Source organism: Schistocerca piceifrons, chromosome 8 (genome assembly GCF_021461385.2).
Source record: "Schistocerca piceifrons isolate TAMUIC-IGC-003096 chromosome 8, iqSchPice1.1, whole genome shotgun sequence".
Lineage (NCBI taxonomy): Eukaryota > Metazoa > Arthropoda > Insecta > Orthoptera > Acrididae > Schistocerca > Schistocerca piceifrons.
Window position 1 is genome coordinate 380,238,615 of NC_060145.1, and position 24,019 is coordinate 380,262,633.

At 42.1% G+C, this 24,019-nt stretch overlaps 1 protein-coding gene and 1 non-coding gene across 2 annotated transcripts in view; both read left to right on the top strand.

Moving 5' to 3' along the window:
* The window catches only part of LOC124711126 (homeobox protein PKNOX1-like), a 731,542-nt gene that overhangs the window by 186,275 nt on the left and 521,248 nt on the right, over positions 1–24,019 (top strand). The gene's annotated exons all lie outside the window — the stretch shown is intronic.
* On the top strand, positions 14,480–14,554 carry Trnat-ugu. Its single transcript has one exon. It is a non-coding gene; the product is annotated as a tRNA-Thr (tRNA).

Sequence of the window (24,019 nt, forward strand, 5' to 3'; positions counted from 1 at the left end):
GAAAATACTGATTGAAAGAAGAAGACGATTTCACCTTGTATCACACCTCGCATTCATTGATTACAAAAACTGTAATGCCGGACGAAAAAACATTTGAGCCACCCGAGATGGCACTGTAGTGGGTCCTGGCAAGCCTAGATTTGCTTCTGGAGAAGATATAAATAACTTGAACAGTCTGAAATACTTAATGGGGAATCAATCCATGTCCACAGAAATGTCTATGTTAATGCTGCTGAACATATGAATTTTATCGCATGATATAATACAGAATGAACCTTTCATCCCAGTGTACAGATGATTATAAACTTCGATAAGAGACCTGAGTTTCTCCTGGCGTATACAACTTTCAAATAACTTCCGGAAATTCAGCCAGGTAACACTTTCAGCGACCGCCGATATTTCGGCGGGAGAACACACCGCCATTGTCAAGGCAAACTGCAACGGACAGGCAACATACATGCAAATTTAAAACCTCGGTTCTCGGACTGATGCTGAGACGCTGAGACTTTGCCAGCTGACCTGTCCCATCTTGAAGATACGTTTCGTCAAAATGGTTATAGTGATAGATTGAACGTGCGCTGCGCTATCAAGCAACTGTACATCAGGTGATTGATGATAATTCTGAGTCGACACCTAAGACTACTGCCTTTTTGCCTTTCGTAGGATACACTTCCAACAAGATCGGTCGTATTTTACGGAAATACTATGTGAAATGTGTTTTCCGACCTCCATCTAAAGTTAGAGCGCTTCTGAGTTCTGTTAATGATGGTCTTGGTCTGCGTAAGGCGGGTGTATATCGCATTCCTTGTAGCTGTGGCATGGCATATACTGGTCAAACTATCAGGACCGTGGAGGACCGATATACTGAGCATAAACGGCACACACGATTACAGCAGCCAAGTAGATCTGCTATTGCCGAACACTGCTTGGATACTGGTCACCCCATGTTATACAGGGTGTTACAAAAAGGTACAGCCAAACTTTCAGGAAACATTCCTCACACACAAATAAAGAAAAGATGTTATGTGGAAATGTGTCCGGAAACGCTTAATTTCCATGTTAGAGCTCATTTTAGTTTGTTCTTCCACCTACGCTCAATGGAGCACGTTATCATGATTTCATACTCGATACTCTACCTGTGCTGCTAGAACATGTGCCTTTACAAGTACGACACAACATGTGGTTCATGTACGATGGAGCTCCTGCACATTTCAGTCGAAGTGTTCGTACGCTTCTCAACAACTGATTCGGTGACCGATGGATTGGTAGAGGCGGACCAATTCCATGGCATCCACGCTCTCCTGACCTCAACCCTCTTGACTTTTATTTATGGGGGCATTTGAAAGCTCTTGTCTACGCAACCCCGGTACCAAAGGTAGAGACTCTTCGTGCTCGTATTGTGGACGGCTGTAATGAAATACGCCATTCTCCAGGGCTACATCAGCGCATCAGGGATTCCATGCGACGGAGGGTGGATGCATGTATCCTAGCTAACGGAGGACATTTTGAACATTTCCTGTAACAAAGTGTTTGAAGTCACGCTCGTACGTTCTGTTGTTGTGTGTTTCCATTCCATGATTAATGTGATTTGAAGAGAAGTAATAAAATGAGCTCTAACATGGAAACTAAGCGTTTCCGGACACATGTCCAGATAACATATTTTCGTTTTTTGTGTATGAGGAATGTTTCCTGAAAGTTTGGCCGTACCTTTTTGTAACACCCTGTATAATAACACCGAGACATGGCATGCACGTCCAACATTGCCTTTAGGAGGCAGTTAAGATTAAATTAGCGAGCAACCTCGTTAACAGGGATAGAGGTTTTTGTTTAAACTCGGTTTGGAATCCGGCTCTCTCCCTTGTCAAAAAACAGGGGGACAGAGTCAACGCTACCTCACCTGCGAGTTCGTAGTCTCATTATCGATAGCTCTGACTTGCTCATCTTTGGTGGCACTAGTGTTCAATGTTTGTGTTATCTTTCCTGCATTAGTCCGAGAACCGAGGTTTTAAATTTGCATGTAAGTCGCCTGTTCGTCGCAGTTTGCCTTGAAAATGGCGGTGTGTTCTCCCGCCGAAATATCGGCGGTCGCTGAAAGTGTTACCTGGCTGAAATCCCGGAAGTTATTTGAAAAACTTCGATAAGGTTCTGACTGCTAATACAGTTTGTTTTGCTGGATGTGACTAAGACGAAAAGGTCGTTTTTATCAATGGTTGCAGAGCCGGGGAGCAAAACCGCACTCTGATGAATGAAACATACTGAGGGCGTCCAGGCAGACCTCTTCCACTCACTGCTGTGTCTGGCAGCGGCTGACCCTTACTTGAGGTTGCGACTAGGGCTGTCTATGAAATATCGATGTATCAATACTTTTATGAAAAGTATCGATAAATATCGGCGATATATTATTTCCCAATATCGATATCGAAATGGCAGTATCGATTGCCGATGTTTTTATTTTTTATATTTTTTTCGCAATTTTCTGTAAATATTTGAAATTGTTCTTTTGAAATTGTAGGAGAACTTAGCTTTTCTTTGACTGTGTGAGGCAAGTATCGGTGGCACAAGAAGATCCTTCGTATTTTGTTGATGTCATAAAAGGATTTTATCATGGTACGCAAATAATAGGCATCTGCATCAGTCACGGAACATGTCAACCCTATAAATTATCCCCTACATTTTTTTAAAATACGAGTATTTACATAGATAATATGAATAGGGAGTGGACGCTCACAGCAAGTCCAGAAATTAAAATAATACGTCAAAGAATGCTGTACGCAACTGTTCATTTGCAGGCCTCTTTTTCCTGCGTCTGCACACTAAAGTTAGGAATGTATAGTGCGAGAGGACTCACTGCCCTTCCCTATTTTCACTGAAATAATACACCAGAGTACACTGTATCTGACGGCAAAATTCTTTGATCACTTTAAATGACAAGAAACAACGAATTTCCGCTCACTGCAGAGGTTGCCACGCTAAAACGCACGCTGTAAATGGATCCGGTGATATACCTAGAGGCACCCAAACACAGCTACAGGAGTTCCCGACATAGAGCGGATTCTTCTTAACAGGTTAACTTGTCCAGTTGCAAAACGCAGCACTAGATGCCACTATAGGTGAAAGTAACTCTAGATAATAGATGTGTTGAACAAGTGTCTCAGTTGCAACACCTTGGCTATCACGTAACTTACGGAATTGGCCATGATATAGTTCACAAATTCAGTAAGTACCCTACCGTATGTGGTACAATCCGAAGAACATTATCTACGAAAACACGAATGAAATTGCATAAAGTGATCACGGTGCCAGTTTTTCTCTATGGCTCTGATTCTTGCGTATCGGGTACTAAATATCTTGGTAAAATACAGGCATCAGAAATGAGAGTACTGAGATACGTGAAAAATTGCACGAGAGCCGACAGGTTTAAAAATAATGGTATGCCGATAAAACTGAATATTTTTAAAACATTATAGAAGCGACGAAAATAAAGAACAGTCGTCTACTCCTTGAAGAAGAAGAAGAAGAAGAAGGTAATGTTAGATGAGAGGCCCTCGTGAAACATTGCCGTATCAAGAGCTGTATTGTGCAAAACACTGCTAGAAGCGTAGCAGAATGCAATTTTAATAGTAGGAATTAGTTACCTCTGTGCACATTGCTGATCGATGGGTTATGGAAGGAGCGACTGCTATAAAAACGTATAAAGACTTGAAAATTTTCTCAATGAAGAATTATTTTGAAGTTCACTCAGTAATTTTTCACGGCGATTCGTTTTATTGATACGTATTAAAAGGTACAGTAAAATAGACAAAATAACCAGTAATGTAGCGACTCGCGTGCCGCCCAAGCCCGCGCATACCACTACCACCATGCAGCGCTAGTTAGTCGCTGCTGGAATACTGATGTTTTATTGTCCATGTTAATACAGGTCGACTAAACAAATATTGGATCAATGTGAGTTCACTGTCATGTTAATCAAGCCACTGTAGTACGATTGAGGTTTGTGACGTGGACAGTTATCCTCCAGGAAGATGCTGTCGCTGTCGGGAAAGACATTAAACGTGAGGTGAATGTCTCCCATGGTGCAGTATTTTCCACACCGGCCTTCATTCGTGGCGTGAGGCATTTCTCGAGCAGCCGTTGCCGTGGATGGCACCACATCCGGACATGACTATATCTCGTGTAACAAGAAACTTGACTGTCCTACCAGGCGAAAGGTGCCTATTGATCCACGGTCCAATAACAGTGATCCAATACTTACGGCACTCTTAGTCGATGATGCTGTTGCCTCAACGGGTGATCACGTAGGGCACGTTTGCTGCAGAGCCACACGTACAACAGTGTCTGCCGAACGATGTACTTCGAAAACTTTTACTTCACCCAGCAGTGTACTCAGTTTCAGATTTGCAACAGATCAGCGTCTATCCTACTTCACAGAGCGGGCAAGCCTCCGACCTGTACATTGTGTGATGAGGCGTGGACTCCAACATCTTATCGTCTAATCGTGGCGTCATCGTCCTTCAACATTCTTCATAGATGCTCACGACAGTAGCACGCGAACAGCCGAAAAGCTTCGCAATTTCCGAGATGTCCGTTTCCAGACGCCGGGCCATAATAATCCACTCTTTCTTAAAGCCGCAACGTCAGTGGATTTCTCCTTTAGCGGCCATTATTGTTTCTAGAATGAATCTCCATTCACCTCTACTCCGCTTTTTTATTTTCTTTACAGTGTTACATGCCCGCAACGTTACCAGGCGGCCTTCGATCTCGCGCTGGACAGGGTTATTATGTTCTGGCTCGTCAATGATACTAGCTACATTACTGCAATTAAACAGGACAAAAAATAAAAATAATTAGTATAATTTCTTAATGTCGGAATAAAATTTGCTCCATATATGTACTGGAACGTGTATGTCCATTTCGTCATGTATCGTTTAGGGTAAACTGGAGTTAGTCCTACAAGCGATGCCTTCCTTCGTTTTGGTTATTCTCCATCTTGTTACCGACACGTCGAAGTGGGCGTTTGACTTCGTACTGCATGTGTTGTCCGGTTGATTCCTGGTCCGAAGTCTCTTTCTAGCGATGTCTACAGCGGGAAAACACCACGTACTCGCAAGACCTAAATTTTCCACTGCGTGGTTATAGGTACGCTCTTAATTCACTGAGGACTGTGTCCAGAAATTTCACATAATATTAGGATGCCTTTTCAAGAAACCCACGACAGATGGAACACAAGAGTTCAGCCAGTTCTGATCTATCCGATGAACCACAAGCACCGCATAAATCTGCGGCTCTCTTTTATGTGGCGCTCTTGTTTAGGAAGAGTAGTCAGTTTCCGATGCGCACAACAAAGCGATTAGGAGACAAGCCTATAATAAGAGGATCTTCGTATAAATAGTGAATTTCCCATTTCTCTAAACTCTTGCGAGGCGATTTCGAAGAGTTGTGGCAACTCCGCTAAAGCGCATGACCTCGGAGGGGTGATATAAGGGGCAATCAAACGAATACGAGACAGATGGAAAAGAAGTAGGTAAACTATTTATTATTTCAAAAGTAATCGCCACCACAGTTAATACAGCTATCTCACTGTGGGACAAGAGGGTCAATGCCTTCATGGAAAAATGTTTGCGGTAGCCTATGGAACCACGATCTTACCCAGGTGTGCTAGTCTTCGACCGAAGCAAATGGACGGCCACGAACATCTTTATTCTGGGCTTCAAAAATATGGAAATCGCATGAGGAGAGATCGGAACCGTGTGAAGGATGTGTAAGAGCTGCTGAGCGAAACTTACGCAGCGCAGTCGAAACGACCTTGGCAACATATGGGCCCGCCCACATGTTTCGGACTAAGTGGTGCACGCCTCGGTACAATCATGCCAACCACAAACATTTTTCCATGAAGGCACTGACCTTCTTGACTCGCACTGATAAATGTATTAACAGCTATGGTGAAATAAACATTTTACTTTTTTTTCCATCTGTCACGCTTTCGTTTGACTACCCCTCGTTGTTGTAGGGCAACTTCGGCAAAAGAAATACTCAGCGATCTAGAATATATGACCTTTGAGAATTTCACTGAACCGTGTGTGCTTCTTTCGGGTCGTTTAACACCACTATTAATGTTAGCAATAAATTAACAAAAATATTAATTACACGATCTGAATTTACTGGCTCGTGTTCAGTTATTTTACAGTTACTATACCTCGCATTAGCGCTCTTGGTTTTTACTGAAGCTAGACTTCAACTGCTGCGCCTCGCATTTCCTTGTCCACAATCGATGCGACGCTTACAGCCGCTACTTTCTTAGTTAATTGCCGGATACGTGAGCGATCAGATCATTAATGACTTCCCCTGTTTTTGAGAAACATTTTACCAAATACTTGTGCTCGAGGGAGGTGATAGCAGATATCTCCGTGATATTCGACGGATTTTTGCAAGTACTGTAGTCTGTGCTCTGACTGACGACAAAGGATCGATGAAGGTTTGCTTCTAGACCCACACTCTGCAAGCTACTGTGAAGTGCATGGCACGGGGTACTTTCAGTTGTATCAGCTATTTGTGCTTGTTTGACCATTCTGTTCATGTATATTCTGTTGATACATTCCGGGTGTGACTCATTGATTTCCTAGTTATGTAAGGTGCACAATTTCACATTTCTGAACATTTACAGCAAGTTGCCATCTTTGTACCACTTGGAAGTCTTATTAGGATCGACTGAATATTTGTACAGCTTTCTTCAGACAGTGTTTCATTGCAGATAACTGCGTCATTAGTGAACAATGTGAGGGTGCTATAACGTTGTCTGCATGATCATTAATATTACAGCATAAACAGCAAGGATCCCAATACACTTCCCCACCAAGAAATTCTCAATCCAGATACATATTACGCGTAATACTCCATACGATCGTACTTCGATAAAAAGCGTTATGCTTGGTATTGCGTCAAATGCCTTTCCAAAGTCAAGAAGCATTGCATCTACTCGACTACCTTGATCCACTGCTTTCAAGATGACATGTGAGAAAAGTGCAAGTTGGGTTTCACATGATCGAGGCCTCGTTGTTTTCGGAATCCACGCTGGTTGATATGGAGGGGGTAATCTGTTAGGGATACTTTATTACATTTGAGTTAGAATACATTCTAAGACTCTACTTTATGGATTTAAAGCTCAGTGAGAATGCGAATGTATCGTCCAGTCTCCACAGATATGTTGACTTTGCTGATAAATGCGAGCACGGATGTGGATATCAGCAATAATCCCTTATGGCTAAAAGTAGTGAACAGTGGCAATATTACGATTGTGGTCTATTTTTGCGTTACAGGTGCTCGATAGCTACTATTATTTAAATCATTATTACAACGTGCACGACTAATCTCGTAATTTTGGCATGAATGCATAATCTCACTGGTACGGTAGAGCGTTGTTAATATCTGCAAGTGCTAAACATGGCGATCTTCCTGTGTTTCCTTATAATTATACTTGCATCCTACTTTGTCGTGCCAGCAGCAGCTTTATATCTGACGTACTACTATTTCGTTTACATTAATAGAGGTAACTTACGTAATTACTGAAAACTGCCAGCTGTTCTTCGACCTCCATCCAGTAGAATATTCGCTTCGTGATCTGATCCCTGTTTGTGTATCACACACGACATAAATGACGTTCGGTGCAAAATTAGTGGTGCCATCAATTTATATTTATTTACATGTACGCAGTGTAATGCTTATTACGTTGGGAAATGTAGGACGTTAACATGATTCAGTATTTTGATGAATTAACGTACAATTGACAAACGAACTACGTTATAGATATTTGACAGTACGCAATATGCATCGACAGATTGTAACAACTGGATTTGACTTCCCCATTTTGCGGAAGTGTTCTGTAGAAGATTTTGCAAAATCGGTTTCAGTGATTTCGGTAGGAAATATTGAGAATACACAGACAGAAAGAACCTTTATTGAATGATTAAACGATTGCAGAACAATCACTGGAAACAGTTACTCCCATAAAATACTTAAGAATATGCCTGTGGAGCGATTTGAAGGCGAACGACCACTTAAAATTAATCGTGATGACAGTTGCCAGACTGAGCGTTATTAGAAGAATCCTCAGGAAATGTAGTTCTCTCACAAAGGCGGTAGATTACAAAACACTCGTTCGACCAATGCTTGACTAACGCTCGTCAATTTGGGATCCGCACCGGATAAGATTGATGAGGGAAATAGAAAAGATCCAAAGAAGAGCAGCGCGTTTCGTTAAAGGTTCAGTTAGTTAGCGCGAAAGCATCACACTCCAATGGCAGACATTGCAGGAGAGGCGTTCTGCATCATGGTATGGCCTAACGTTAAAATTCCGAGGGCTTTGGTGCCTAGAAGAGTCAAGCAAGAAAAGACCATGAACATAAAATTAGTGTGTTTCGAACCACAGCAATCGTTCTTCCCGCGAACTATGCGCGAGTGAAACAGGAAAAGAGTAAGTGACAATGTTATGCAAAGTGCACGCTGCCACACACCGTAAGGTGGCTTGAGGAGTATAGATGTGGATGTGGAATTATGACAGGTAGTTGTAACTTTAGGAGCGTATCAAGAATAGAACAGATCATTTTGTATTAAAATATGGTTGGTTAGTTAGTTACTTGTTGTAGATTATCCGAAAGATTCATATATCGAAACGATGTGGCAAGACTCAGTTTGCGCGATATAACTCTATGGACATATTATTTTTCTAGTCCTGCTCATGCAGCCACACTTAAAATTAAGGTGTGGTTTTTCCAAGCTACCAGTTTTTAAATAAAAATGTCTGCAAACATGAGTAACTTAGAAGCAAATATCCTTGGAGTAGTGAAGCAACTTAAAACGCTTAATAAAAGCAAATCTTCCGGTCCAGACTATACCAATTAGGTCCCTTTCAGAGTATTCTGATGCAACAGCTACATAATCAACAATCATAAACAGTTGCTCGCTCGACGAAAGATCCGTACCCAAAGACTGGAAAGTTGGCCAGGTCTCACCAATATTCAAGAAAGGTAATCCACTAAGTTACAGGCCCATATGAACGTCGTCGATATGCAGCAGGATTTTGGAACATACACTGTGTTCGAACATTATGGATTACCTGGAAGAGAACGGTCTATTGACACAAAAAAATGTTCAAATGTATGTGAATTCCTAAGGACCAAACTGCTGAGGTCATCGGTCCCTAGACTTACACACTACTTAACCTAATATACGCTACGAACAACACACACACACACCCATGCCCGAGGGAGGACTCGAATCTATGGCGGGAGGGGTCGCGCGATCCATGACATGTCGCCTCTAACCGCGCGGCATTAAAACACACTCAACACGGATTTAGAAAACATTGTTCCTCTGAATCACAACTAGCTCTTCACTCACACAAAGTGTTGAGTGCTGCTGACAAAGGATTTCAAACTGATTTCGTATTTCTAGATTCCCAAAAGGCTTTGACACTTTAACCTTACAAATAAAAAACTGAACTGCTTCACTGAAACTACGGAATGTAATTTTTTTGTCTCTTTACCACACAACCGATCTGCTGTGAAATTGTGTGCTGTTGGAATAACATCTCAATTACGTTACTGGACTCGTGATTTTTGTCAGAGACGTCACAGTTCGTAGTAATTGACGGAAAGTCATCGAGTAAAACATAAATGATTTCTGGCGGTCCCCAGGGTAGTGTTATAGGCAGTCTGCTGTGCCTTACCTATATAAACGATTTAGGAGACAGTCTGATCAACCGCCTTAAGTTGTTTGCGGGACGCTATCGTTTATCGTCTAGTACATTGATCAAAAGATCGAAATAATTGCAAAACGATTTAGAAACGATATCTGTGTGGTTTGAAACTTGGCAATTGACCGTAAATAATGAAAAGTGTGAGGTCATCCAAATGAGTGCTAAACGAAATCCGTTAAACTTCGTTACACGATGAATCAGTCAAAGCTAAAGGCAATAAATTCAACTAAATACCTCGGAATTACAATGACGAACAATTTAAATTGGAAAGAACACATCGAAAACGTTGTGGGGGAAGGCAAACCAAAGACTGCGGTTTATTGGCAAAATACTTACAAAAAGCAACAGGTCTACTAAACAGACTGCCCACACTACGCTTGTCCCCCCCCCCCCCCCCACTCCTCTTTTGAAGTACTGCTGCGTGATCTGGGATCCTCACCAGGTAGCATTAACGGACTACATCGAGAAAGTTCAAAGAGGAGCAGCACGTTTTGTAGTATCGCGAAATAGGGAGAAAGTGTCACGGACATGATACAGGATTTGGGGTGGACATCATTAAAACAAAGGCGTTTTTCGTTAGGGTGAATCTTCTCACGAAATTTCAACCACAAACTTTCTCTTCTGAATGCGAAAATATTTTGGTGACACCGACAAACCTTGGGAGAAACGATCATCATAATAAAATAAGGAGAAATCAGAGCTCGCATGGAAGGATATAGGTGGTCGTTTTTTCTGTGCGCTGTTCGAGAGTTGAATAATAGAGAGTTATTGTGAAAGTGGTTCGATGAATCATCTGCCAGGTACTTTACGTGCGATGTAGATGTAGATAGAATAGAAGGAGTGGTCCAGAAGAAATGATTTTAAGGTAAGTTTAAAAGTTATTTAGCTACCTGTCAGATATTCATGGTTATTAGACAAATAATAAAACAAAAATTAGTTGCTGCGTATTGATCTCCCTTCTGAGGCACTGACGGTTTTAATAAAGAATAATGAATGTGATTTTTTCTTCTGGTGTTGTTGGTATGGACATCACTGTTCTTCTAAAATTGTAATGGATAGTTTATGACAAATTTCAGTGTCGAAAATATGTTTTGTGATGGCGCAGTTAAAATGCCAAACTCCTAACGATCACGGATGAACACCACATATTATAGTTACTTCTCGCTTTCGTGTCATCAATACTTGCTTGAACATAATCAGCCCATTAGTCTGTGGAGTGCAAATTACGAATTCCGGTTTCAGCATAAGAACATTAAGACCAGGCGCAAGCGTAGTATCAGAGCGCCATCGCGGCCAACGAGTTGAAGCGATTTATAAGATTTTATTAAAAAGCTTGAGGAGAGCGAATTGCATAAACATAAATACAGACATTAAATTCATTTCACCTAGGGGACAAGTCCACCACAACAAAATTATAGACGCGCAGCATGTTTTAACTCAAAATGATAATGTGAGGAGTGTTTTGTGATCGTGAATGCACCTGTGAGATGTGTAAAATTTACTTTGAAGGCATAAACTAATGTAACAACGAAAACAATTAATTTTTGATAATATCACAACGAAAATAATCAATTTAAAGACATTAAGGAAGATGGTTGAGGTGTGTCATCTGACTGTTTGAGGAACTGACACTTGTGTTCGTGCCACTTTGTAGTAATTGAGTATTCATATATTGACCGAAGGAAACGAGACAGTTCGTGGTATTCCACATTTGTCGTGACACATTACACATTTTTCGGCATTAACTTCGCAAAGAGTTGCTTCTTACTAGCCATCAGGGCGCATCATGTACTAGAAATCCGATCTGGTAGATTATCTACGCAGTTCAAATAGAAATATAAACTTAAAATTGTCCACAGACATACATGTAAACACTTAAACCAAAGAAAGCAGCTTATTAGCTCTCATCCCCAGTACTACTATTGTCATGTACTTCATTGGCCGTGGCGTCCGTAAATAATAGTTAGAAAAGGTCAGTGACACTGGAAATTTTAGTTGGTGCCGCAAGGCGTGTTCAAGTGGCTTTGATGATTAAGACGACTGCTCACGATAAGTAGGACATCAGTGTGTCACAAGTTTTGGTATCACAATTGATAAATTTGTCCATGTTTGCTGTCTTACTGGCGGAGAAGAATAGCGAACGAAGTATTTCTTACATTATCACTTTAAAATAAACATACCAGACAATTTATAATCTTTGATTAAAATTCTTCGTGTGCTTGTGTAGGACTAAAATCCAGAATCTACAGAACAGCTTCTACTTCTTCCATATTCTGGTCATTTACATGTGCATAAGAGATATGTATATGCCCCAAGAAATTTGTTGAAACAGAATAAATGCCATGATTGCATCACTTTGCAGTTAGAATTCCATCTATGGGGTTCTTCACATGCAGCATCATCATCATCATCATCATCATCATCGGCAGCAGCAGCAGCAGCATGCGGATTTGTGTGTGTGTGTGTGTGTGTGTGTGTGTGTGTGTGTGTGTAGGGTTCATATTCTTTTTCAGTACTGCGTACCATTCCTTTAGTCTTTCTCTTGTTTATTCAAATTCCATAATGTTTACAGCAAATCCTTTCCATTTTACTGAGGACCTTCTCTAGATCATCTTTCGTCTCCATGACCACAGCAATATCATCTGCGTATCGCAGAGTGACTATTTTCTGTCATTAATTTTGATCTCCAGTAGTTTCGCGAACTTGGTCCATAGGTTCCTGGATTGAATGTAAGAGGAGCGAAAACACTTCCTTATTTCACACCTATTCTAATTTTTGCTTCTCATTCTTTTTGAAAAGTCGTAATAAGAGCCAGTTCTTTCTCTAGAAGCTGGGTATCATCAGCATTTTTTCTATTTTAGACCTGTTCTCCGAAGTCTTTTGCCATATAACATTATCAGATGCCTTTTCCAGGTCCACAAAGACAACATAAGTAGATTCGCTTTTCTGTAATTACTTTGTGATAAGAAGCCTCAGTGCTCGAAACGCCTCTCTTGTTTCTAATCTCCTCCTGAATCCAAACCGAGCTTAAAAGAAACGTTCATGCACGTGGTATAGGACGTAAGATTCAATACTGCTCATATTTCGTATCTGTGTACCTGTCGGCGTATTCAGGAAGTATAAAGAAACGCGAGATTATTTTAATTATTTGTATTACGGGGGCGGACTGCTTCAAATTGCGGCCTCAATACAAACAGACGCCAGGGTCGCGAATGCTAATCATATGTTGCATTGTAATTTACATCTGCTATCAGAAAAGAAGGGGCGCAGCGTTATTCTATTACCGGGAAGAGCTTTGGGTTATACGTGACCTACGTTGACACAAGTACTCCGTAAACCAATGTACAATACGTGGTGTGCTACTAATTATCCACTCCCATCTCATTCGTGTATTGAGCGAAGGAAACATTAGCGTCGTTAAACCTCAATACGAGTGGTACATCTCTCTTAGTTACACGATTGAGGTAGAATAATTGTGGTGGTAGCGGTTCTGCGAATTTACCCAGCAGCATGATAATAGCATTGCCCTTCTTCCAGCAGTTTGTTAGGTTCCTAATGGATTGTTATCACATTTTCGGGTGGGCTGAAAATTTCTGTTATGGTTCTAATAGCGCATCTCATTCTCTCTCTGAAGATCTTCATCCTGCCAATTCCCTAACGGCAACGAACGTCGGAGTTGTATTATAGAATAAGACACAGTAGCATGCACGCCTGTGCGTCTGAAGTACATCTTACATCAACTGCAAGCAGCTGTTTTTCACTACAAATAAATATTGGGCGCATGCTTGGACTAACATTTTATCTCATAATTTCTGTACTTCCGCTGTAGTTAATACAAATTCGCGCTGTCGAATACTCCTACAGAAAACTATCGTACGATATCGAAAACCAAGTTTGTAACTGAAATCTAAAGCCACTACCAGATAGGACGTAGCATATTGTTGCTAACGGATATTTATAGTTAGGTATAAAAGAATATGCATGCAAAGCTATTTAAAGTGGAACGATCACGTAAAATTAATTGTAGGATGGTTAGATATCGGACAGGTTCATTTGAAGAATCGTGATGAAGTGTAGTTCACCCACGAAATGTGCAATTTAGAAAACTGTCTGGGACCAGTACCAGATAAAACTGATCGAGGAAATAGACGAGATCGAAGAAGAGCAGCACATTTCGTGAGAGGTACGTTTAGTAAGCGCGAAAGAGTCACAAAGATGTTCAACCAATCCCAGTGGCAGATGCTACAAGAGAGGCGTTACGCATCACGGTGTGATTTATTGTTTAAATTTCGAGGCATACGTTTCTAGAAGACTCACCCAGTATATTATTTTTGCTTTGAACATCTCGCGAATAGAGTATGACGGTGAAATTAGAGATATTCGATATATAAGATAGTGACTGTTCTCGAAAGAACAGAAACCATTGATGTTAATTATCATTTATTCTAGAGAAGCTGCACGGTCATCAATGGTATCTGTTCTTTCGAGAACAGTTACTATCTTCATATATATAGTTAAACGCTACCCAGCCATTGACCATCGTCTGTGCGAATGTGCACAGGTTACCCGAAATCTTACGGGAATCGTCACCTTAGTGCGCGCGAGTAATGAGTGGATGGGAAAATATCTATTAGATACATTACGTATGTAGAATGTGGACAGTTGGGAATGTGGGTCTCACGGGAAGCGTGCAAGGGATAAGTCCCTGCAGTCGCGCTATTCATCTGTGTCCTCGGTGGCTCAGATGGATAGAGCGTCTGCCATGTAAGCAGGAGATCCCGGGTTCGAGTCCCGGTCGGGACACACATTTTCAGCAGTCCCCATCGAGGTATATGAACAACACCTGTCGGCAGCTGAGGGTTTAAATTAATTATCATTCAGAGGTATTCGAGTTTACAATCGCTCTTCCGCGCAGTATTCGCGACTGGAAGAGAAATGTGCCGTATGTTTAGTTAGAACGGTGCAAAAGGCACCCTCCGCCACACAGCGTAAAGTGATGGGGATGTATAAATTTAGTTGTTAAAAGAAATTTGGTGGTTTTCATCCTGCACACTAGAGACGTTAATTAGTTTAGAAGAAATTTTTTTAAAATGTTTATCTTTATTAGTTTCGTTGAATGTTAACAGTGTGTCCTGCAGAATTTTGTAGAGACAGAATATTCTAGAGCATAGTGAGGGTGGCAACGCTGAACTTGATCCGTCAGCGTTCGTTTGGCCTTATGACGAGAAACTAAATAAGTGGCGTGCCCACCTGCTGTGGGGGCTGCCACTTTGTTGTTAACTTGGGTCCTTTACTAGCGGGCGGCCAGCGCAGGTGGCGGCTCCGCGTGGCACACGTGTACCGTGTCGCCGCGCCGCGCAGCGGCGGTGTCGCACGTGCGGACAATGTGCTGATGGCGGCGACGCGCGCGATATTGGACTCACCAATCACGGCGCTGGAGGCGGGCCGGCGCGAGCCCGGGGCCCGCAGCCGCCGCCCCTCCCCTTCCCCTCCGCCGCCACCACTACCCTGGCGGCGCTGTTATTAAAAATTCCCTGCCGCTCCGCTCCGCCCTGCCCCGCCGCCTCGCTACTCCTGCTCTCCTACTCCCGCTCCCGCGCCTACTCCTACCACCGCCCTGGCGTGCCGGTGCCGTGCGGGGCCAGCAAGTTGCGCGCGAGCGTCGCCGCGTGTGGTGTGCGCGGCCGCGGTTTTCATTGGATGGCTGCCCGGCGGCGCGCAGGTCTGTGCCGCGATAGCTGCTCGCAGCCCGCCAGCCCGCGCTTCGTTATCCGCCGCCCGGTGCGCGTGGGCGCGAGAGACTCGCTCGATTGCGGAATGCTTCTGCCCACCTACACACAGGCTTCCCGTACCAAACCGTGGTGAGTCTTAAGGCATTCCAAGAACCTCTGCCGTCACTCTTCGTCTCCGACGCATCAAACTTTGAGTGGTGGCACGTAAAATCTGCTCCTTTCCTAGTAAATTTTTACCGTCGCACGCCTCATCGGAAGAAAACACCTCTCCTGTGGTCGCACCACGAGATGTCCGCGATCAGATGTGCGAGTGGTACGGGGAGAGGACAGAGCACTGTGCATATGCGCAACACGACTAGCGAAGTATGAGCGGCAAACATCAGCCGTCTCATAGTCAGCGTGTCAGTGTTGGTAGTTCAGGCTGCGGCGTTAACGCCAGCTGACACACCTTCGAGCTGCTGCGTCCTTTGGCGCGGGGACGTTAGTTACCAACTGTGGAACTTTCAAGACACTCGTACAAGAAATCGACCATAACATTACAGTTAACGAAATACGAATCCGCCAGTGCTTTGTCAAACTTTCGTGACTAGGAGTGATCCAGCTACTTAAGTGTCACATGTTTAAAGAAGCGATGATGTGGACTGTTATTGGCTGTGCTGGAATGGAGAACATCGGAGTAAAACTCAGAGTGGTCACTGTGTCAAGTGATCTCATTGTTAAACTGCAAAGAAGTGACTGTGTAAGGAGGCCAGATGAGGGAAATACAAATTTTGAAAAAGTCGTCCGAGAAATTATCCGGTAACTGAGCTGGACCTCTGTCTGCTAACGTCGAGAACTTCCTACTGTTCTCGATCTCACCAAACTCGAGAACTTCCTACTGTTCTCGATCTCACCAAACTCCTGTGACTACAGAAGCACCAGAATTCTCCATTCAGTGTTTAATACCGTAGAAACAATATTATCGTAAACTGGCATTTAGAACAGCTTGACGGCGTTGATTTTTTTAAATGCTCAACAACCAATGTTGGTTTCACATTACTATATTTACTGCTGCAGATCACGATTTTAATTTCTTCGCCGGCCGGTGTGGCCGTGCGGTTCTAGGCGCTTCAGTCTGGAACCGCGTGACCGCTACGGTCGCAGGTTCGAATCCTGCCTCGGGCATGGAGTGTGTGATGTCCTTAGGTTTGTTAGGTTTAAGTAGTTCTAAGTTCTAGGGAACTGATGACCACAGATGTTAAGTCCCATAGTGCTCAGAGCCATTTGATCTATTTTTTTTTAATTTCTTCAGTTTACCATATACAGCGTTTCTCGAGAAATAATTCCTATTGCCGAGTGCGTTTTCTTTATTTGCATTATGACCATGCAGCAGCTCAGACACGGAAACATTACATTTAAATCGCCATAAAATATTGAAATGGTATGATCATGTTGAGAGCATGGACGATAATAGATGTAGAAATTATCTTTACATATCCTTCAGCAAATGTAGTGGAATACGGAAAGACAAATTTGTAGATCTTTGAAAGATGGGACAGGCCTAGCAAGACTAACCCTTGATGATGACGATGTAGTACAGAAATATATTTGATTCCGGGAATTATTTGTTGAAAAGTCTATTGCACAGGATGAACAAATAATATCATGACTATCTGCAGCAAATGTTTGGGTATTAGAAAAAAAAACTGTGTTTACCGACGCAGGCTATCAAAAGTCGTTCTATAATGTGTAACACTGAAACCTAGTGCAAGTTTCGAGTGCCGCGCTATCGTCTTTAGAGGTACTTCTATGTACGTGGTTTTCAGTGGCGTTCAGTTTCGCGGATCTTCAGCACTAAATTCGTAAGCTAAACGCCATTGAAAGAACAACTGAATAGGTAAGAGCATGCACGACACTGGGACGAAGTTCTAGGCAAACATTAAATGACTAGTCGCTATACATTATGTAATACAGTAATTTAATATCTATTAAAAGACAGCGTAACGAGAAAGTAACAGATATGTAAACTTGGGACAGCTGCGTTTCAGAAATTAAATGTTGTAGTAGAGACTTTAAGAAACACAATATGTGACTAACAGAAAAAGCAGAGGTTATGGTGTCTTAAATAATTTATTGTATGGGTAGACACGACGACAGGAGAAGCGGAAGACTGACGCTAGCAAACTTATGTTAGGCGCAGATTCTCCACTGGCCGGAAATATCAGACAGCACCATCGGCCCAGTGTGTCTCTTGTAGACCATGTCGACGCCATCGCGCGGCATCCAATACAAACCACAATGCTGAACAGCTATATGTTGATCATTTTCCTTACGTTGTGTTCCACAAAACCATGCCGAGTATGTCAGCTCGAGTCCTAACACTTCACCTGGTTTATTTGGTTCATTTGTCAACTCGTAGATAAAGCATACGGTTGACGACGCCGTAGACTGTCAGTGTAGACATTACTTCTTGATGCACATGTCCACCAGTATGCTAAATTGTATTGTTGTGTGTATGTTCTTCAAAGTTAAGACTTTCACAGTGCAGGAATGTTGCAGATGCGCATGTGCCCGCAAGTACCACTTGTAGTGGATGTTATACGAGGTGTTCAAAAAGTCTCTCCGCAGTGCGCGTGCCGTATGCCGCAGTGAATAAACCGAAATAAAACTCAGTGAAATACAAGTTATTAATTTATAGAATATTATATGTGGAAAGCGTCCCCCCTGTAGTTGAATAAACAATTGTAACATTTCGTCTGTAACAGAAGCAGTGAAAGTGGATATTGAGTTTTCAGTTCATCGATGGATTTTGGACGGTTTTTATAAATAGTTGCTTTCGCTGCACCCCAGAAGAAAAAGTCAGGTGGTGTTAGGTCAGGCGATAGTGGACGCCCAAGTCCGTGTGAAATTATGCGATCACCAAAAAACATCAGCAAGCAGTGACATTGAAACGCGAGCTGTATGCGCGGTTGCATCATCTTGCTGAAAATAACCGTTCAGTGTTTGTTTACACAAGTTCTCCTATGAAGGGGTACAGAATTTCACTGCAGTATCGTTGTGCGTTTATAGTTTCATTGGCCGAGCGGTTCTAGGCGCTGCAGTCTGGAAGCGCGCGACCGCTCCGGTCGCAGGTTCGAATCCTGCCTCGAGCATGGATGTGTGTGACGTCCTTAGGTTAGTTAGGTTTAAGTAGTTCTAAGTTCTAGGGGACTTATGATCACAGATGTTAAGTCCCATAGTGCTCAGAGCCATTTGAACCATTTTTTAAACGTTCACGTCTACAAGTAACGGATCTACTGGCGCTGGCTGAGGTAAACGAACAGTGGAATGTTGGGAGAATCCACGTGAAGGGAAGTAACCTAGGCAGGCGAACAATCATACGACACGCACGGCTAACTATTATACGGCACTGCGGAGAGACTTTTTGAACACCCCGTACATTTTCATTTTGGGCAAAAAATTAACAGTCTCAGTAGAATCACGATCTTAATCTTCAATATGTCATACGTTGACCGCCACTTAAATGTGGGTTATCATGTACTTTCTTTACTTATGACGTCTTCGGTTTCCTCTTAATGATAATATGACGGTAGTAATGGTATCAGGCCCCCCAATTGATGGCCCGTAATTGAAAACAGCCTCCTCTGTTCGGGATGTGCATTTAAAATCGGGTCTTTTCAACTGTAAACTTACCTAAACTGAAGAAAATTGTCGAAACAAGTTCCCTAGCAGGGATAATTGTGGTATACTGTTTCCAGTTAATTAACTCCTGTTTCCAGTTAATTAACTCCTGTCAAAACAAATCGTGTAATTCTAGCCTACAGATTTTGTGACGTACCCGATTATTGTGTAAAGGTCGAGCAAAACGTTTCTGTTCTAAGGTCGTACCGTCCAGAATCCGTATGCCAGTCAGGCAAAATCGACGTGAGGATTGAGGCAATCATCCCACCGTCGCAGTAGGTGGAAGATACCCGTGTGGTAAAACACCGTCTCCTGTTGGATACGTACATGTCTGCTCCACATCCACGTCCGATAGGAATCGTAGACCCTTCTAGGCCTTTTTTAAGGGACCGAAGGAGTGATAATCGCATAGGGAGAGAGAGCAGGAGTGAAGGGCGGGTGCTCGAGTATCTGCCACATGACATGGCGTAGCTTCTGCGTTACGACATTTGCAATTTGGGGAAGTGTGTTATCATGAAGCAGCAGCGCCCCTTCTGAGCGCACCATTCCACAATAGATTTTAGACAGATATGCTGCCCCATACACGTTCTTAATTCTCCGATGGTTGTCTGCTGGCGTTTGTTCTTCGGAAGCCAAGAAAATAATATGAGCACGTTGGTCCTGTTTGGACGCATTTGGTAATAATGTCGCTATAGTTCACGTTCCCGCATTTACCGCATGCTCGTCGGAAAGACACGAATACCACACTAATCCATTGCCTACATATCGGTGCTTATGAACTCGCATCGGAGTCGCACTACGTTGCATATACGCTGTGGTAATGCCCGCAAACGGAAAATTTTTGATCGGTCCTTATATGTAGGTAAATTACGATTAATATGCGCTTTGGTAAACATCACCAGTGCGATGTAAAAATTTCAAGCTGCTCTCAATCCACAGATTGATTTGAACACTACAGCACCTTAACTGCTCCTATTGCAGGTGGTCAGCCCTTCCCTTCCAGTTAGCTTCAGGGGAACCTATTGTTTAACGTAGACAGTTGACCTAGGTTCAACTTGGTAACTTTTACATTAACAAATCACTGTCCAAAAGTGAAGAAAGAAGCGATAAATGACAGAAAAAATCCTAGGTCTGTTGAGAATTGAACCCAAAATTCGAATTTTTAGTGAGACAGTCACCGAGTCACAGTATGGAAACAAAAAGGGGACCACTGGTGTCATTAAGATGGAGGACACCAAACGAGCTCAGCGAAGCGATTCGCAATCTTTCCGCCGTCCTTGGTCGAGAGTGGAATAGGTATGACCTCACTGATGCCTTCATGTTAACCAGCAATTCCTTTCAGAAACTCGAAGTTTTTTGACTTCTGATAGCAAGCCGCCTTTGTCTTTGAACGGCGCAGTTAGTTTATTCAGTACTGTTGCCAAAAGTTTAAACGACAACGGGTTTAAAAAATAATGGTTGTGAGACAGTAAATTGCTTCCGAACGTCACTGCAAGGGGGAAACATCGGTTTCACAATGTGTTACCATTCTTTTCTTCCTCAGTTTGCTTTCTGATTTAAGGAAAAATTACTTCACATTCTCAATAACGAAGAGTTTCAATGACAAGACTGTGTACATATTACTGAATCAAAAGAACAAATAACTGGACAAGCTACGCTTTTTACAACGAACAAAATGCGTAGCTTTTCCAGTTAATATAATTAATATTGGCATCCATTTTTCCACAGTTGCTATTTCACTTATGTTTATAATGTTGACAAGAAAAAAACTTTTTTTGCAACTGAAAACTTATTTCGTTTTAACCAAACATGTGTCGCCTGTTCATATTGGCCATCATCAGTGATCTAGAATACAAAGAAAATTATTTAATTATATATTTTTATAATGAGTTCTATAGTGTTGCCTGGCGGCAGATATAAATAATACGCACAAAATCATATCTGTGTGAGACCATTAGTTGGATAGTGGGCAAATGAAAATAACAGAAAAATAAAAGTATGTTATGTATGACAACCATATGTCTCTAATTAGATAATTTAAATGCTCGACCAGGAAACCTAACAAAATATGTATATATAATAATTTTCTTTATGTTACAAACCACTGATTATGCCTACTATGAATAGACAAAACATGTTTGGTTAGAAACAAAACAATCATTTAGTTGCAAAAGACAGAATTTTGTTTACGCAATGTGATCAAAAAGTAACGGAAGTTTTTGTTTTCTTGAAGTATCTTTATTTATTCACCAAGATCAACGTTTTCCCCTTCAAAAGAACCCCCCTCAGATATAATACTTTGTGCCAGCGCATTTACCCATTTTGGAAGCACTTCTGAAACTCGCTTTTCGTTATGGTGTTCTGCTCCTTCAGCGATTCTGTTTTTGTCTCATAAGTGGTGGCAAAACGACGTCCTTTCATGATTCTCCTCAGCAGGGGGCCATGTCTGGCGAATATAGGGCTGAGGCAACATAACGGTTTTGGTTTTTTTGCCAAAAAATCACGAAGAAGTATTGAGGTGTGAGCCGGATCATTACCGTGGTGCAGTTTCCACGAGTGGTTTTGCCACAGTCTGGTCATTTTCTCCGGATTGCTTTATGCGTACGTCACATAACTTCTAAGTAGCACTTACTGACTGTACGACCATAAGGCAGGAACCCGTGATGTACTATCCCACTGTTATCGAAGAATACAGGGTGAAGAACCTTCACATGTGATCGAACTTGTCGAAGTTTTTTCGGCCTTGGCTCTTCAGGCAGTGTCCAGTGGGACGATTGGCCCTTTGTTTCAGCACCCTTTATAACGTTCTTTAGAAGTTCTGGACCTTTGCGAGTTCATTCAGCAATTTCTGAGCGATGTCTACGCTATCTCGTCTTTAGCCGAAATTCGGAACAAATTTTGATGCTACAAGTTTCATGCCCGAAAGATCCGAAAAAATTGCTTAGCATGAGCCAAAGGATATGCCGACATCATGAGCAACCTCTCTGATAGTGATTCGGCGATTTTCCTGAACTATTTCCTTTACTTCTTCCACATTGTCAGTAATGTATCAGCTAGAGCGTCCGGGCCGGTCGTCGTCTTCAGCGTCTTCTCGACCCTCTTTGAAACCTTTATACCGCTCGTAAACTCTTGCCTTACTCATAGTAGATTCTCAAAAAGCCACAGACAATATTGCGAGTGCGTTGCTGCACGTTATTATATTTTTCAAGCAAAATTTAATGCAAATTCTTTGATCTATCTTTTTCGTAAGTAAAAATTCCCCGAACACTGGCAGACACGTATTAACTTTCCGACTTTCGACAATAAACTACACATTCAAAACAGCTGAAATTGCAAACACACGTCAGGAACGTGGTACAAATTAGATAAAAAAGTTTTGAAAATAGGATGTATAAAACCCACGAAACTCCGAAATTCCCGTTACTTTTTGATTACACCTCGTACGTGATGAACATAATTGGTACTATTAAATTATGTTTATACACAAACAGACTTTAGGCATATTTAGGCTGGAAGAAGTAATGATTATTAAATAGGAATCGGAAAATTTATGCCAGACCAGGAGTCGAACCCAGAGATCTTGTTGACTACGAGCAATCGCCTAACTTTTAGGCTGCCCGAGCAAGCCTCCGGTCCGGACTCTAGCTTCATTGTCTCTGATGTGTAACGAACGAACATAGAACCAAAATTGCAATTTAAAACACGGTGTCCCTGCAAAACACAAAAACCCGATGCAGGCCGAAAGCGCGTCACACACATTGTACTGGACGGTGATGGGAAGATTTAATATGGCATATAAGCTTGAAAATTTCTTCTAAATCTCTCCTGCATAGATATAATTTTGGCGGTCTGTATGGACAGGATAGGAAATCATTTGGAAGGAACAGTTAGCTAGTTCATCAGACTTCCTGAAATTGCTTTCGTTTGAGACAGAGATTCGTATCAGTCATAAATTGCGTATTTTTATTAATAGTTTGTTAATTAAAATGGAACGTTATTTCACAAAACTAGTAAGTCAGCAAGGCGTCAAGCTGTTCATCAAAATCTGTGTATTCTATGGAGACGATCGTATTTCATTCGAAGTTTTCTAGCAATAGACCAACTGGGTAGGAGATTGTTGTGTTTTACCGCTCTCCAATAGTTCCATGTTTAACATTAGTTTCTTGAGATATAATGTGGTGGAAGGGACACGCGAGTGTCAGTATTCGGAAGCTTAAGCAAAATCAATTCGAGTGATCCTCAGTGGAGGAAATAGGTCGCCTTCAAGACTCTTCACAAAAAAAATATCATGGGATAACTGAGACTCGGTTTGCAGGATTGCTACACTCATGCTCTTTTTCTGTACGAGTTCCTTACATAGGCCTATCGTAACTATATGGATATGAAGAGCATGTAGAAAAGCGCCAGGTGATTATAAAAAGAAAGCCGACTTCGTGGCACTACATCGTTAAAATTTATGACATATGACTTTCTATAAGGCTGAAATGGAAATCTGTGAGGATCGGCAGCGGTTGAAGTTTGAGTTTGAATACCGGAAGACTGTGTGCAGCTCATTCCAGTCGAAGGTACTTTTACTATTCCACACGCGTATTTAGCGAATGCACTACAGGGTTACGGAGAACTAATCAGACATGCAGTGTAAATTACATTATAAACCATTCGTGGATGGCCGAGCGGTTCTAGCCGCTTCAGTCCGGACCAGCGCTGCTGCTACGGTCGCAGGTTCGAATCCTGCATCGGGCATGGATGTGTGTGATGTCCTTAGGTTAGTTAGGTTTAAGTAGTTCTAAGTTTAGGGGACTGATAACCTCAGATGTTTAGTCCCATAGTGCTTAGAGCCATTAACCATTTCAGAGTAACACTTGAATCCAACGTC